The 15,318-nt window shown below is 45.1% G+C and overlaps 1 protein-coding gene across 3 annotated transcripts in view; it reads left to right on the forward strand.

The window, feature by feature from the left end:
- The first annotated feature begins 770 nt into the window (after positions 1-770).
- Positions 771-15,318, forward strand: part of MAPK6 (mitogen-activated protein kinase 6) — a 27,997-nt gene continuing 13,449 nt past the window's right edge. Inside the window, exon 1 of one of the 3 annotated variants that reach the window (XM_041469244.1) lies at positions 771-977. The gene's annotated coding sequence lies outside the window, so the exon portion shown is untranslated. Of the gene's footprint in view, positions 978-14,242; positions 14,774-14,986; positions 15,143-15,318 lie in introns of those variants that run through there. The other 2 variants (XM_041469246.1, XM_041469243.1) reach the window with 2 other exon arrangements.

Consider the following 15,318-nt stretch of genomic DNA (forward strand, 5'->3'; position numbering starts at 1 on the left):
CTGCCTCTCCTGCCGGGGATGCCACCCACATCTGTCTGGGTTATGCCTACATCAGCTGTTTCCTCCAGCCCTGCACCTCGAGCTGAGCCTGCTGTTGCTGGGTGTTGCTGCTCTACCTCCAGCAGCTCCCCAAGGCTCTCCAGGGCTGAGGCTCTGCTCCCCACAACACCCCCAGCCCCTCCTGCTCCTCCTCAGCTCCCCTGACCTGCACATCCAGAGGCTCCGATGGGCCCAGGCAATGCAGCCAGCCTGGAGGTGAGTTAGCCCCCCTAAAGAAATGCTTTTATAAATGTGTCTTTAGATAACGGGCAAAGCACAGCAGCAATTCAGCAATTTTCTGGGAGGGACTGCCAGGCCAGACTCCTGCAGGCAGCTCTTTGGAGGAAGTGTAGAGGCTTGCTGGAAATAGACTGAAATCCAAGAAACACCACGTGCACACCTAGAGCACTGGTTGCTGGATCAATTTGTTCATGAGGCAGTGGCTGCTTCTGAGACTAGAAACAGAATTTCACTTGCTGTAATAAAGGCAGGATAATTTCTCGACTTCTTCAGGGACCAGTTTGCCCACTTTTATTCATGAGGTAGTGAAAACAAACCTTCCCACTCTGCAGCTCCTAATGCTCTTTCTGTATTGGTGGCCTATTTTTCTGCTTGAGGACAGGGAGGGACCATTGAGTCACACACAATCTCGTGCCCTCTTCCTCCTCCTCCTCTCATTTAAATATTAATATGATGAATTATTACTAGAGTAACAGCTGTGCACTACTCATATCACAGCAACATAACCTTCCCCTCCTCATCGGAGCACAGCTATTCCTGACTCGTGTTTTCTGCTTGACCTTCTCGCTTCTTCTGGATGACTTTTTGAAAATTACTTTGTTAGTTCTGGTGTGGTATCATTACAATAATTGCTTGTCCTGTTCTTTCTGCTTAAATATTTATGGTACTGAGGAATTCAAAAGATAGCTGCAGTAATGGTAAGTTACATGTCTGTGTGTATTCTCCCATGAGATCTGTTTGTTTAGAGAGAAAGAAGTGTGAAGATGAATCTTTCTAACTAACACTTAGAAACATCTATTTCTCTTTGAGAATTGCCAAAATAATGATATATTGTCTTCTACAGAAATAAAATAATTTCATATTAATCAGCTAGTGTCTCTAGATAATTCATAGGAATGGCTAACATTGTCCCTAGAAGTACTAACGTTGTCCCTAGAAGCCCTAATGCATTGTGTTCTCTGTAGATAAAGTATTTTAAGAAAGACTGCTAATAAAACCATGAGGCAACTCTGTATAGACTGCTGAAAATAAATGTTTGGCATTGAATAAAGAAGGGGAGGGAAAGATAAAACACCTCCAGTCAGCTCAGTACAATTGGAAATAGCAAGGTAAAGCATTCCTGGGCAGATTTGGAAATGTTAGTAGGTGTTAAGTTTTGTGGGTAAAGGTTCTCTCTGCTGAGCACCTTTTGCTTGGGTCTTGTGTTTGTGCATGTGTGTGTGTGGTTTACAGACCCACAGGTTTTCTCCTCCTTGAAAATGTGGCTCCTTGGGGTACTCTGATGTTGTAGAAGGGTTTGTTGGTTTCTGCACCACTGTTGTGGAGAATGTAATGCCAGCAGGAGTGTAGAAATCAGGTTTACTGCATTGGCTTGTATTTAGCATGGAATGAAACTCTTTGCCCTTGTTGCTTAAGAAAAAAAAAATCTGAAATGCTCTTACAAAGACTTAAAAATTAAATGTCCGTATTTTCATTTGAAAGTTTTCATTTTAAAATTTTGTTTTAGTAAATTGTTGTTCTTAAAGCCAAACAAAATACTTTAAATTTTAATAAAATATTGCTTTATTGCTTTACTGGGGAGTGGGAATGCTAAGAGCTCATAAATATAATGGAAAACCTAAATATCTATCCAAATTTATAAATTATGCCTTTCTTTTCCCACTCATGATGAAATCAGTAGAAACTTTTTTCCCCCAATCAGCCTTACCAGGGACAAGAGAGAGGGAGGCAGGAGGGCTCTGCTGCCAGAGAACTCTTCCCATTCAAAACCAGTGTCTAAGCCTGTGCCTGTCTAGGGGCTGGGGGGAAGAAAGAATGAAAAGAGAGTACTGCAAACTGTGTTTCTAAGTCACTGGCTGCTCTGACACAATACTAAAAGTAGTGCTGTACCTTCTGAGTACTTTTTCTACTGGTTTTTTTTTGTGAACAAAGAGCCTCACTCTGATTGTTTACAATTCCTACTGCAGTCAACAAAAGCAAAACCATGAACTGAGACATGCTCAGTAACACCTATATACATATATATTGCAGGGGTTTTTTTCCCTTTGTGTTCTGTACCTCCTAAAGTTTGTTAAAGTTAGAAAACTTTCGTTCACTCAGTTCACTCATCAGGGATGTCTTAATTCTCATGCATGTTACTGTACTGCAAATTATTTGGCAAAAATGCTGCTTTTATAAAAAGCCTTGACAAACTTGTAGCATTTGCCCCAGATAAAATCTCCTTTCAAACAGTCCCCTCAGATGATTATCTGCAGTGATTGCAAATGAACCTTGTAGCAGGCTCATAACAAGTGTCCTCGTGGACGGAAGAGAAACCTGCTGTCAGAACTACAAATAATTTACGTAACCCAATTTAAAGCTCTAACAAAATGTTCCCTGTTAAGAGGATTGTTATACTTAACGTGTGAGATGAAAATGCTTTCTGAAGGTCAGGAATGCACAGAAGATAGATTAGATCTCTTGAAAACACAAAAAAATAGGTTTTTACCAGAGGTTTTTCTTATGTCAGACTTTCAACTTGGCATTCTCAGAAACTTACATAAGTGCAGCTTTATCCCTTGAAATCCTGTGTTTGCTCTGCAGAGGGAGAGGAGCCTCAGAGCTTCGAGAAAAACACAACTGAAGGTAGACTGGAGACTCAGGTTATTTTCTGTATATTTCAGATAGATTCTCAGGTATATTTCGCCAGCAGCAGCATAAATAAAAGCTTGTTTTAAAGAGCACAAGGGTGGGTTTGGGGAAGTATTTCCTGGATTCTGCCTGCACAGCAGCCAGTGTGATGCTGGAGGGCTCCAGGCAGTCTGTGCTGCTGCTGCTGCTGCTGCTGCAGGTGAGCCAGTCCCTCCCGCAGCAGTGGTGTCCCGCAGGTGACTCTGGCGTGGCACTGGGTGGCCTCAGCGATGTGCTGCAGCAGGAGGGGTGGGATGGGCTGGCTCCCCTCGAGGTGTCCTGCTCTCACCTGCCTGCTGCTGAGTGACAGAGGGGTGGGACAGCCTCTGCTGAGGCTGGAGACAGGGGCTCCGAGAAGCACATCCAACCCAGGCAAGGCAGCTGGGCAAGGAGCCCTGCTCTCCTGGTGTCCAGTGGCCTGGCTGCCTCTGCTCAGTTGGAACTTAATGGAAAACTGTCAAAGAGAGCCACAAAACCTGAATTCAACACACTGGAAAACAGCTTTACGAGGTCTGGTTTTTCTTAATAGGATTTAGGGGGTGCGGCAGGACTTGGAATGCTTTTCACATAGGATGCAATGGAAAGAAAATTAAATTACAGGTCTGTAACCATCAGAAAGCTGGGCTAATGTTGACATTCTCCTCATCCCCTGCATGAAGTCACATGTACTTTCTGTCCATCTCTCCAATCAGCCAAAACCTGAGATTACAGAGAAGCTGATGATAGAGATTATTTAAACACTTAGCCTTTCATCTCCTGCATTCCCCTAAAGGTCTCCCTGTTACTCTGTGTGCCCTGCCTGCCCTGGTACTGGCTGTCCCACAGCCTGCAGCAGCTGCAGTGAGCAGTGTGGGGTCTGCACCAGCATACCAGGCAAGCAGCAGGCTTTGGCTGGGAAGAGAGGCTGTGTGGCCACGTGTTGGAGCAAAAGAATAGGAAAAATCTTTGTCCTGGAGAGTGGGATATTTTCTTACAGCCTCCTGCTTTGCACCGCTGAGGGTCTTTTCCCAAAATAGGTGTGTGAAGGGGAAGAAAAGCTTGAACAGGGCCCTCTGCATCACAGCAGGCGCCCCTCGTCCCTGCACACCCCAGCAGCCTGTCACCCACCCACGGGGAGGGCACTGACGGGGACACTTCTTCCTCAGAAACTCTCTGGGCCGCTTCTTTTCCTCCTTAACGCCTTCCCGTGCAGCAAGACTCTTTGACCAGCACCTTCCTCGGCAGCTAGAGGCTTTGCTGGCCGGCAGGATGAGGAGAAGGCACCTGGAGAGGTGAGGCAGCCCGCGGGAGCTGTGGCCCTGCGGGAGTGGTGGCACTGCACTGGCGCACTCGCAGCTCTCGCTGGCTCGGGCAAGGTTCGTTTGATAGACCATGACTGTGCTGACGGTTAATTCTTCAGATGGAAACATTTTTGTGCCAGGTAGATTTCCAAATCTAAACTTTGCTGTAATGATTCACTTATTCTACAAGAACTGGGGCAGAGGAGACCGCTGATTTTGCCCTACTTAAAAACAAGCAAACAACAAAAAAAAAGTTTTTAAAAGACTCTTGCCTTTTGCAGAAGAGGAGGGCACTCTTGAAATCGAGACTCAAAAATGCATGTTTTATCTTTCTTGGTGTTCATGAACTAGAGACCTCAGGTTTTGCAGCCTGAGAGATCTGTTAGCAGATTAATTCCTGTGCTGTGAGTCCTGGGTGTGCTCCAGCCCACGCAACTCCTGAACAGAAATTTTCCTGTGACTGCATCCACAGGCTTCTACAGGCTATGTTGGGATTGGGCACGTGAATTGAATTTAAGTGGACTGTTCCTCCCATGTAATGCTTTTAGTGGCTCCTGTTGGCTCCAGCAGCTACCTGACTCATGTGGAAGAAACAAGGACCAAATAGGTAGGGAACTTTTCAGAAATAGGTTGGGAGAGAAAGCTTGTAAAAATGAGATTTTAATTGGATAGGAGAAAAGAAAACAGAAACCAGGAAATAGAAGAGACTTGGAGAAACTAGATGGGCTCTGAGAGGGAGTGGAGAGACTGGCATAGAAGGTGTGCAAACTCAGGGTGCACAAGCTAGCTACTTGGGGGCTTCTGGTGCTGGGCAAAATCAGAACTGCCTAGACAAAGCCTACAATAATAATTTGTGAACTCAGAATTCAGACCTTTGGGGATCTGTACTTGGTGCCAGGACCAAAAGTGAGTTGAGAAGCTGAACAGTGAAATAAAGTACAAAACCCTTGCAAATTTTAGTTCTAGTAATCTTAAATCTACTATTAAGGGCTACATTGACCTTGTTCTTTTGTGACTCAGTTCAGAACAGCGGGAATGATAATATTCTGACATTCTTTCAAATTGTAGAAATTAATTTAATGGTTATTTACAGAACCCTTAAACCCTGGTGGTTCTGTCCTCCAGGTATCCCGTTGCTGGTAATCAGGTGAACACTGTCTTATGCAATGAATGAAGGAGAGTACTGAGCACTTGTGAGGAGGAAAGGGAATATCTGCTCCTGCAGTAAAGCTGTATCAGAGCAGATAGAGCTTGTTCTGATTACTGTGGCTGTCATGCCACATGGAGCTCCCTTCCAAGGTCAGAGACGTTTATTAGCTGTCATGAAGGCCCATATTCCCATTTTCTCCTGCAATCTGAAACACTTCAGCAATGAGAAAGACAAATCTTCTTGTTCCTCTGTGTGAAAAGGTTCAAAAGTTTCTATTACTGTCCTGCTGCTTCCTTTGACTTCAGCAGTCCCCGCAGGTCCTTTGTTGATGTTTCTTAGCTGACAGCATCCTGTTCAAGCCCTGCCTCTGACTCCCTGCTGCCTAGCAATGATTACACTGCTATTGTTTACTAACAAACGTCTTTGGACCTGGGATGATAAACACGGGGTACAGGGCAGTACTTTGATCGCAAATTGCACGTCGTCCTTGAAGCAATTTTACTACGAGCAAATGAGTTGCCTTAATTATTGAAACAGGGATATATTATCACAAACCATAACAGTCTCACTTTGTACTTCGAGGAAGTATCTAGGTAGTCCATGCAGTTGTGGAAATACCAGCTTGGGTAGTTGGGAGAAAATAAAGAGCTGACATCTTGAAACCTTTGTTGGGTTGAGGGGAAAATCACCACCTCAGTTTTGACGAATACTGTGCTATTTGGTGAAGTCTTTGTAAAGCATCTCTGGCAGACAGGCTTGGGAATGTTAAGTCCTCCTTGGAGCTACTCTTGACAGAGGATGGCTTGGGCAGTGGTAATAAGATTCCTAGTCCAGCTCTGGCAGTATGGTTTAGCTCTGAAGGCAAGGGCTGAGCCTTCTGTCTGTCCTTGATTTTTGGGATATACCTTTTCCAACACAGAAATCAAGGATAGACAGGCTGTCCTGGAAAAGTTAACAGCAAGAAAAAGGGGAGAGGTTTGTAAGCTGCAGTCTTACCCCTCTGGGCCACCATTTCAAGACACAGGAAGAGTTTGCTCAGTCTTGTCTGGGGGCTGAGCTGGTTCTTGATTGCTTTGGGTGGCCATGTGAGAACTGCCCCAGTGCAGCCTGGCCTCGTCACTCCCACTGCTGAACACGAGTGGGAGGGTTTGTGCACCTGCCCTCTGTGATCATGCATGCCAGGGGCACAGGAAGGTCTGTCAGCTGGTGTGTGAGCTGGGGACATCAGATGACACACAGGAACCCTGTAGCAGCTTTTGCTGTCACCCAGGGCCGTGCTGGAGTAGGTCATGGAGCACACATGAACACTATTATCGTGCTGGAGTTGATTGCTGCTGAGTTGCAGCAATCATGAGAACCAAGTATTGCAATCAGAGCTGGTCTAAAGGTTGGAACTCATCTTCTTTGAGTCATCTTGATTGCTTTTTTTGGGAGTGTCCTGATTAAACAATAAGACAAAATATGAGATAATGGTTAGCAGCTTCTTGTGTTTACTAAAATAGGTTTATCAGGAATTGGTTTTATTTTAATTGACGCTTAAATAGGTCTCTGGTGTTTCATAAAACACAAAGAATGAGGGAGGAATATATTTTTCTTTTCAAAAAATATAATTTTAGGGGCATGGGGTATCTCTTAAGTTTTCATTTAACAGGTTTTGACTGTTGAAATTTGCAGTTCAAAACTGTTTAAAGATATGCTGGAGATAAGAGAATGCTGATGCACTTATAAGCAGAAGATTTCTCTATATCTTTATCTTTCTTAATTCCAGCTCACTTGCAGGGTAAATCTTGCTATTTATATAATGAAACAACCTCTAGGTATAACCCTTCAATGAAATATTTACCTTTATGAGATAATTTTCTGGGTGGAGGACTGCTTCTCAGTCCTTCCTCAGCACTGGGGTGTCCAATGGAGGTATTTCTGACAAGAACATTTGAAAGAAAATTCCCCTGACATGGAGAATTTCTGACAAGAATCAAGGTCATGAAGGTCAGTTGCACCAGCTGGCACTGGAGCTCTCATTAAGCTCTGCAAAGGCTGACAGCCTTGCCTACCTTCTCTCCTACTCTGCTCTCCTGGACACACTGTATGTGTATGTGTTAGTATCCACTAACAAGTGGACTTGTTTTTCTGTCCTGCAGTGTATGTATGGACAGATGTATTTCATTTGTCCAGCCCTTGACTGAAAAAGTTTGGGATGACCCAGTTTCAGCACTGTTGTACCTCTAAGAGAGGTAATAAATCTTACATTTCCAAAATAACAACAATTCAGTCAGATTTTATGTCTATGGGGGAAAAAAAATTGTTCTTCAAACTTCCAGAAGGGTAGATCATGGGTAAAATGAGTTAGTACAAAAAATGTGTGATGTATTATTTATTCCTTTCCTAGGTAGGAGGGCTTCTAGGCTCTTCTGTCTGTCAGAAGAACAGATAACTCAAAAATCCTGGGTAGAAACCATCCACTCCTGAAAGCAGGGTGCCTCTGAGCTACAGTCGTGAGAGGGATCAAATATGCCATTGTCTTTTGAAGTGACACCTCAGCAGAAGTGCCTGCTGATGCTGTCTCTGGGAGAGAAAGCACTGGGGGGTTATGATGGTGTGAGATGAGCTGTGTGCCTGGTGCTGATGCTCGTCCTGTGCCCAGGGCAGAAGGGAGGAGGCTGGTCCACACCTGCTTTGAGGCCCACACGGTGCTGAACTGTACTGTGGGAATGTAGAGGGCCTAAAGGCATCCCTCTCTGACTGACTGACTGACTGAAAAACAACCTGCTGGGGAGGTGCACTATGTGTTTCTCACTAATTTTAGTAGTTCTCCATGTGTAGCACGTTGTTCCAGTCATCCACAGTGCCCAAGTGTGGCAGGGAGTGGGCTGAGAGGTGCTTCCTGCAGTTGGGAAAGGGAGCCAGCTTGGTACTGGAGGTGAAGGTTGGAGTCACTGTGTTCAGGTTACATCTGTTCAAAGTTTTATCATAAACTTAAGAATGCTGAGAGTTTGCTCCAATTCCAAATAAAGCATTTATTGGGGGTTAAATTATTGTGCTTTTTCTTCATGGGAGCTGATAGAAACAGGACTTAATGTTCCATTCTGAATTACTACTGCAAAGAGTAACAGGGAGTTCTTCAGATGAGATGAATAGACACAGCTTAACCTCTAGGCATCTGTTATTGGAGCCCATTTAAAGCACTTCGAGTTGGAAGAGACTTTGCTGAAGCTAATGGGAAACGCCAGGGTAGGAAGATGATCCCAGTGTTTGGCACCAGTCAGAGACTGGAGAATTTCCAATGTGTGTGTTGGCATTTGTAGCATGTAAGGAGAGTGCCTTTTCTCCCCAAGAGTAAAAGACAAAGCGAGTTTAGACAATTCTGGTCAGTTTTTCCTCTTCAAAGGAAAAATTAATTTTCTTGTTTCTCATTGTAGTGCAATCACAAGCAAATACTTTTTGCTTGAGTTGTAATAAGAGGTCTTGTGTTTCATAAGTCTAATACCCTTTGTAGTAAATGATGCTTTTGTGCATTAATTTTTCCCCCTGTGCAGTAGTCAGTGGTGCAAGTCCTTTCCTCAGCACTTCAAACAGTTGTCTTCTGTAGAGTGGCCTGAGATCTTGCATCATTTCCTGTCATCTATCCAAAGCTATTTATAACACATCTGCTGATTCTGGCACATAAGCAAAATCCAGTTTTCATGAGAAAACAAATACTTTGGAAATGTAATCCCTCCCAGCAAGTGTCTCAAAACTGCTGAGAAAACCTGAAACAACCTTGAAAATCTTAGTGAAATCTAAGACATAAATGGTGTTGGGGAATATGGGTGATTGAATAGTCCCACATGTTTTTAGTAGAAATCTTTAGAAATAGATAGTATAAGATGTGCTGAGAAAAAGTTACCGAGTTTTCAGGAGAGGAGGTGTTTCCAAAATATATTTGTTAGTGAAATGAAAACTTTGGGTTTTGCTGTCTGACAATACAACAAAACTGATTCAAGGTAGCTTTTGCAATGCTGAGTATTCGCCGTGTAATTTGATGGTAGATGTTCTATAAAAAGTCCCTACTTGATATTTCTTAGATTTTCAATCTCTTTAGCTTCAGGAGACTGACTGGGGTAGGAGTCTGGCAGGGACAGTTTGCAATCATTACTTGAAGCAGTGTGCTTCCAGTCAACCTGCTGCTTTTGATAAGTGCTATTTTGGGAATCCTGAAAAAGGGTGTTGGCCCCAGCCAAAACACACCCAGAGCAGCAGAACTGCTATCGGCCTCCCGCAGGCCTGCCCTGACCCTGCAGGCACCGCGTGGCCCTTTATCTTTAGCCATCCAGCGTGCTGCTTGCCTGTGAAACAGCTGCATCCGTGAGCCGGGGCACGATGGGGATCGCTGTACTCCAGGATGGCCTCTGCCTGAGCAGCCACTAAGGCACAGTTTCTTAAAGTGCCTCCCCAGGCAGTTTGTTTCATCCTCTTTTCACAATACCCATGTATTTGTATTGAGCTTTGCCCCCTATAAATGTATTTCAAGAGGATTCTGGTGTGGATGAAAATGTTAGTGAATGTTAGTCCAATTTTTTCTTCTCTGTAAATGACAAACTCTGCAGCACCAGCTGTATTTACAATCACACCAGAGGCTTTATCTCTGTAATGCAATAGGAATCAAAATCCTACATGTAGGAAGGCTTACAGTGATATAAGAATGAACAAGAACAGTTCTGCATAGCAATATGTGTATTTCTGCAATTAAATGCAATAGTTCTACAAAAACACAGCATTGTTCTATATAAATCCATCATCAGGCATTCATAACTTGCCCAAGAGCTGACATATTTTCCAGTAGGGATCCAAAATCACATGTATTTTTTTTGCTGAGAGCACCCAGTGCTGTTTCCAGGGAGTCTCTCTACCTTGGAATACTCAAAGTGTTACAGATATTTAAATAATATCTGCTGCCTTTCAACTTTAGCAGCACTTCAGCTAATGCAATAACCAGCACAGAGGCCTGAGACAAGCATGTTCTGATGTCACTTCAGTTGGCAGATGTGCTCTCCTAACCACTTCACTTGAGGTTTTGGAGGTAGGATGAGAATGGTGCCTTGCTGAAGGTCTGAATGGGGAAGAACCATCACACACTGGATTTTCTTGCACCTGAAGTGCTGGGACAAAAACATTTGGTGCTTCTTGTTTCCACTGCATCCCACGCTTTGCCTTGTCCTCCTGTAGAATATTTTTCACCCACTGACTGGATCTACAGCTTGACTCCAGCAGACCTACAATGTCCCATGCTGGGAAGTTGGAAGGAGCTTGGGTCACTTGGAGCACCCAAGTATGAAAATGTTGGTACCTGTCATCCTTTAAAAAATTAAACTAACACACATACGGCCTTAATTGCCTACCTCAGTAAATTTTTCTGCATGTTTGCTATTCTGTGCAAGATAAACTAATGAGGAAATGATGAAAGGCTGAGAACCTGGGAGAGCTCCAGCCTTACACACAGGGGGCTGATGCTTCAAGTGATCACCCAGCTACAAGGCAACTTTTCTAAGCTTTCCTCTTCTCTCTTTATTGACATGGCTTTGCCAACTCCTGCTTTAGGCAGCTGCTCTGCCCTGTGCTGAGTGTTGTTTAAAACATAGAAAAAAGAGGCAATGGAATTGCCTGACTTAATAAAACAGTGTGATTTTAAATAGGGGGCCTGCTGTACCAAAGTGTCCTAGATCACTGATGATCTACCAAGGGGGAAGAATTACTTGTTCTGTTTTAAGTGTTTAATGACTTTTTGTCCTACAGAATTTCCAAACTATGTCACATAACCCATTTATTTCTAGTCTCAAAGTTGAACATCTTCTGTGACTTTCTTCTTCCACCTCCATTTGCCCTTTGTACTTTGCTGTCTCTGGTTTGAATTGGTCTCTGTTAATGGTCTGTTCTTTTCCAGTCTGTCTATTGTTTCACATAGGAATGCAGATCTTGGGGTATGGTTTTTTCCTTTATTCCAAGTCCTCATCATAGTTTTCTTTGCTGATCAGAATGTACATGGTACAAATCTTGCTCTAGCAAAATCAGGTCCATCCAGGTGAGCCCAAATGAGGTGACAAAGTGTTGTCTGTGCCCAGGGAGCTCTGCCTTCCACCAAGTAAACTTTAACTAAAAAGGGATCTTGACACAAACTTTTGTTAAAAATTTCTAAGGTGGCAACTTCTGTGTGGTTACCTGACAATAATGCTGATTGGAATTATATCTTAAGATTTATTGGGAATTTTTTTAAGTCTGCTAATCTAGAGAGTGAGTGCTTGTTAGAAAAATCCATTTGTGTTAAAAATAAGAAATTAAAAAACCCTGTGTCCATTATGGCAAGGTGGTGTCTGACATTTCCAGGAAATGAAGGTGCCCAGGAAATGAAGCCACCTGAACTATTGGGTTGCCAGTGAAACTCAAATTTATCTGGGCTGTTTGTGCTGAACATCAGCACTATGAAACTAAGCTGGAAGAGCAATTGATTTGTAAAGGTTTTGTTTAACACCTGCAGAGAAATAGGCTGATGGGAAGAGGCAGCAGTTAAAGGAGACCCAAACAATTAAAAACTCTTGGGATCTGTGCCAGGAAAACTAAATTGTATTTTAGGGCTCAGAGCATGGATAAGCAGGAATAAGCCAAGGAGGCCATAGAAACTATTTCTTGAACCTCTCCCCATCCCCTTTTAATAAGTAGATGTTTTCCTTTAAACTCATCCCTATTCACATGCAAAATTCATCTTAAACTTTGGTAAGAAATATGGTCAGTCTTTAAAAATGTATCCTAGGACACATTTCCCTTCTTCTGGGAGAATATGTAAGTCAAGCACTGAAACTGAGACAAAAGCCTGGAGCTGCCAAATTACCTTGGGCAACCTTTTCAAACCGTCTCCAAATCTTTCTTCCCTTGCCAATCATAATGGGTGTGGACACTTAAAAATATTTCATTCCCTTGTATGCCACAAGTAACAATTCACACACAGGACTGAAATATTACACTGGAATTTACTGTTTGATCTTTTTGAACTTGGATATAATAAATGAATCATTGCTACAGTTCTAATTATTTTTTAATTGCTGGTCTTTATGACCTTTGAAATCCAGTTCTCTTCTTGTTCTGCATTTCACTGACAGTTAACATCTGCCAGTGTTTTAGAATGAGTTGGTATCACCTAGCATATAATCTACATGCTATGAAATTGCATTCTTGTGGGAAATGTGGAAAAAACTTGTCACAGTAATTTATAGCCTAATCAATAGGGTTTTAAAAATCTGAAAACAGATTAGCAATTTGCTGGATTAAATAGTTATAAATTGCCATGAGACACACAACTCTGAGCAACTCTCATGCGTATTGTAATTCTATAAATAGTGAGGCTGAAGACAAGTAATATTCCTGCACCATGCTCTTCCTTTTGCAAGATTTTCCTCTAGATTGAAGGATCTCATTCACTAAACCCTACCACAAACTACATTCCTGGAATGGGAGAAAAGATTTTGGAAGGGAAAAAAAAGAATGCAGTTCATGACTTATGAATCAAGAACCCAGAAACTGGTGGCACTTCTGGGCTATGGGAGATTAGTAAGTGAGCGTGTGCTACCCAAGTGAGGAAGCTTGCTGCTTACTGCAAACCTCCTCTGTGTTTGTTAAACTACTTTTCAAACAGTCTGGGCTGCTGCAGAGCAAACTCCATGGATGTGCAACTTCTCTACCTGCCTGAATTGACACTGGGGACATTGGCAAACAGTCCCAATGGACAGAGATTACGGGCCCTCCAGGTGCTGTTTCAAGGATGTAATATAAAATTTTTCTTACTTCAGCACTCTAGAATCTGAGGATCAACTTGCTCTTTTGTTTCTCATAATGAAAATATTTTGTATGGATGGAGGGGTTCTTTAATTAACTAAATAACTCTGGATTTAGACATACAACCACTGCTGCTCCTGCCTTTTTTTTTTTAAGCCCCAAATCTCTTCCTTTAATTCAAGTAAAAACTCCTCTGTGGCTTGGCTCTGATTGCTGTCCTAACATCACCTCTTCCAAATGTGCACTCCTGCAGATTTTTCTTTATGGAGTGTATTTAAATGCAGGCCTTCTGGAGCAGCAGTGCAGTAATCTTCCAGCTCTGTTTTGCTGGTTGGGCAGAAGAACTGCAGCTTTGTTTCTGACTTTTCTGTGCTGTTGGCAGCATGGTGAGCTGCCTATCAATTAGCAAGCATTGGAATATAAAGTTGGTTACTGACTTCTGTACGTGTGCTGTGAGCACAGTGCAGCAGTGCCAAATGCCCAGGTCACCTCTCCTGGTAGCGGGGTCAATATCAGAGCTAGCAGTGCATCTGACTAATTGAAACAGAGGATGTTTGCTGCATAATTGAAAAGAGATTAAAAGTTACTTCAAAAACTTTAGAAAAGCTGAATAGGGAGATCCTTGGTTGTTGATATATGACTTGTTTATTTAAAAAAATAAGTTACATGATCTAAAAGTGCAAGGGTCAATTGGATGCTTCTATCCAAATGGCAGCAGAGCAATAGAGCCCTATTGCATATAACTTCTGTCCTAGTACTAGCTATAAATAACCTGTGTTTAACCTGAAGAAATGAATATTGATTGTTTTATCACTTTTTGAGCCATCCTGCACTGGAAAGGCATATAAGGGGCTGCAAAAGGAAAAGTGCACCCTGCCTTGACAGTTGTACCAAAACTGGGTACGAAGCAGAAGGCTCTTCTGATACCTAGAGGCTTGGTGTCCTCATGCTTCTCTCTCCTTACTAAGAGCGCTGTATACGAGTCTCACGGGAGAAATGTAAAGTTTTCATTATTTTTCTTTATTTCGCTGTATTAGTTGTGGTTTTGGGGAAAAGCAGACTCGTAGTGCCTTTGTTAAGGGAGACGCTATAGCAAGGCAGAAATCGTTTGTGGTATCTCGAGGTGACAGCAATGGCAAAGCTCGTGGGGAGAAGACTCAGATCGGCCGTGGCATTAAGACTGCAGAACATCCGAGCAGAAGCGTCACCTTCCGAGAGGGGAACTGCCTCCGCCGCGCCCGCCTGTTGCCTTCCAACTGTTTGTTTCTCTGCCGGGAGGGACGTTTAGTGACGGGCCAGTTGAACGGGGCACACCCGGGCGCTTCCCCGCCTGTCGCTGCTGGAGCTCCGCACACCGACAGCCGCGGGGACAGCGCTCGTTCGGCGGGGCCCCGCTGGGCCTCCCGCTCCCGCTGCTCTGGCTGCCGCAGGGGCCACGGGGCGGGCAGAGCCGCGGCCGCGCTCCCTTCGCCCCAGCTGCCGCCTTTCCGGGCTTCGTGTGACTCAACCGTGCTTCGAGACTGCTGAACCCCTCGGGCCAGCGGGGCACGGCGGCAGCGCCGTGCCTCAGGCCGACAGGAGAGGCGGTGAGGTGAGCGAGGGGATGTCGCGCGGGCCGCCCCCCGGGGACAGGCTCGGCGGCACGGCTGAGCGTAGCCCGCACCGACACCCGGGCGCTGCGCTGCTCCCGTCCCGTCCCGTCCCGTCCCGTCCCGTCCCGTCCCGTCCCGTCCCGTCCCGTCCCGCTCCCGCCCCCGTCCCCGAGGGCCACCCGGGGCCGCCCCTGGCGGGCGGAGCCGCCGCCGCGCCGCCCCTCCCTGCCCTCCGCGCCGGGTTACATGGCGGCGGCTGCGGCAGCGGCAACTGCGGCGAGGCGGGCGGGCGCCGGGCGAGGGCCGGGGGCGGGGCCGCGGGGCTCGGCCGTGTGAGCAGCGCACCCCCGATGAGCCTGGGAAGGCCCGTGAGTGCGAGGGGCGAGGGGCGCGGGGGTCTCTGCCGCCGCACGCGCGGGCCCGGCCTCGCCGCACAAAGGCGCTTTGTTCCCTCCGTCCCGCCCGGCGGCGGCAGCGGCGCCCCCGGCCCGTTCCCTTCCGCCCCGCTCCCTCCGCCCGGGCCAGGCCCGGCCCCTCCGCACTG

The sequence above is a fragment of the Pyrgilauda ruficollis genome, unplaced genomic scaffold, assembly GCF_017590135.1.
Source record: "Pyrgilauda ruficollis isolate IOZ18807 unplaced genomic scaffold, ASM1759013v1 scaffold23, whole genome shotgun sequence".
Lineage (NCBI taxonomy): Eukaryota > Metazoa > Chordata > Aves > Passeriformes > Passeridae > Pyrgilauda > Pyrgilauda ruficollis.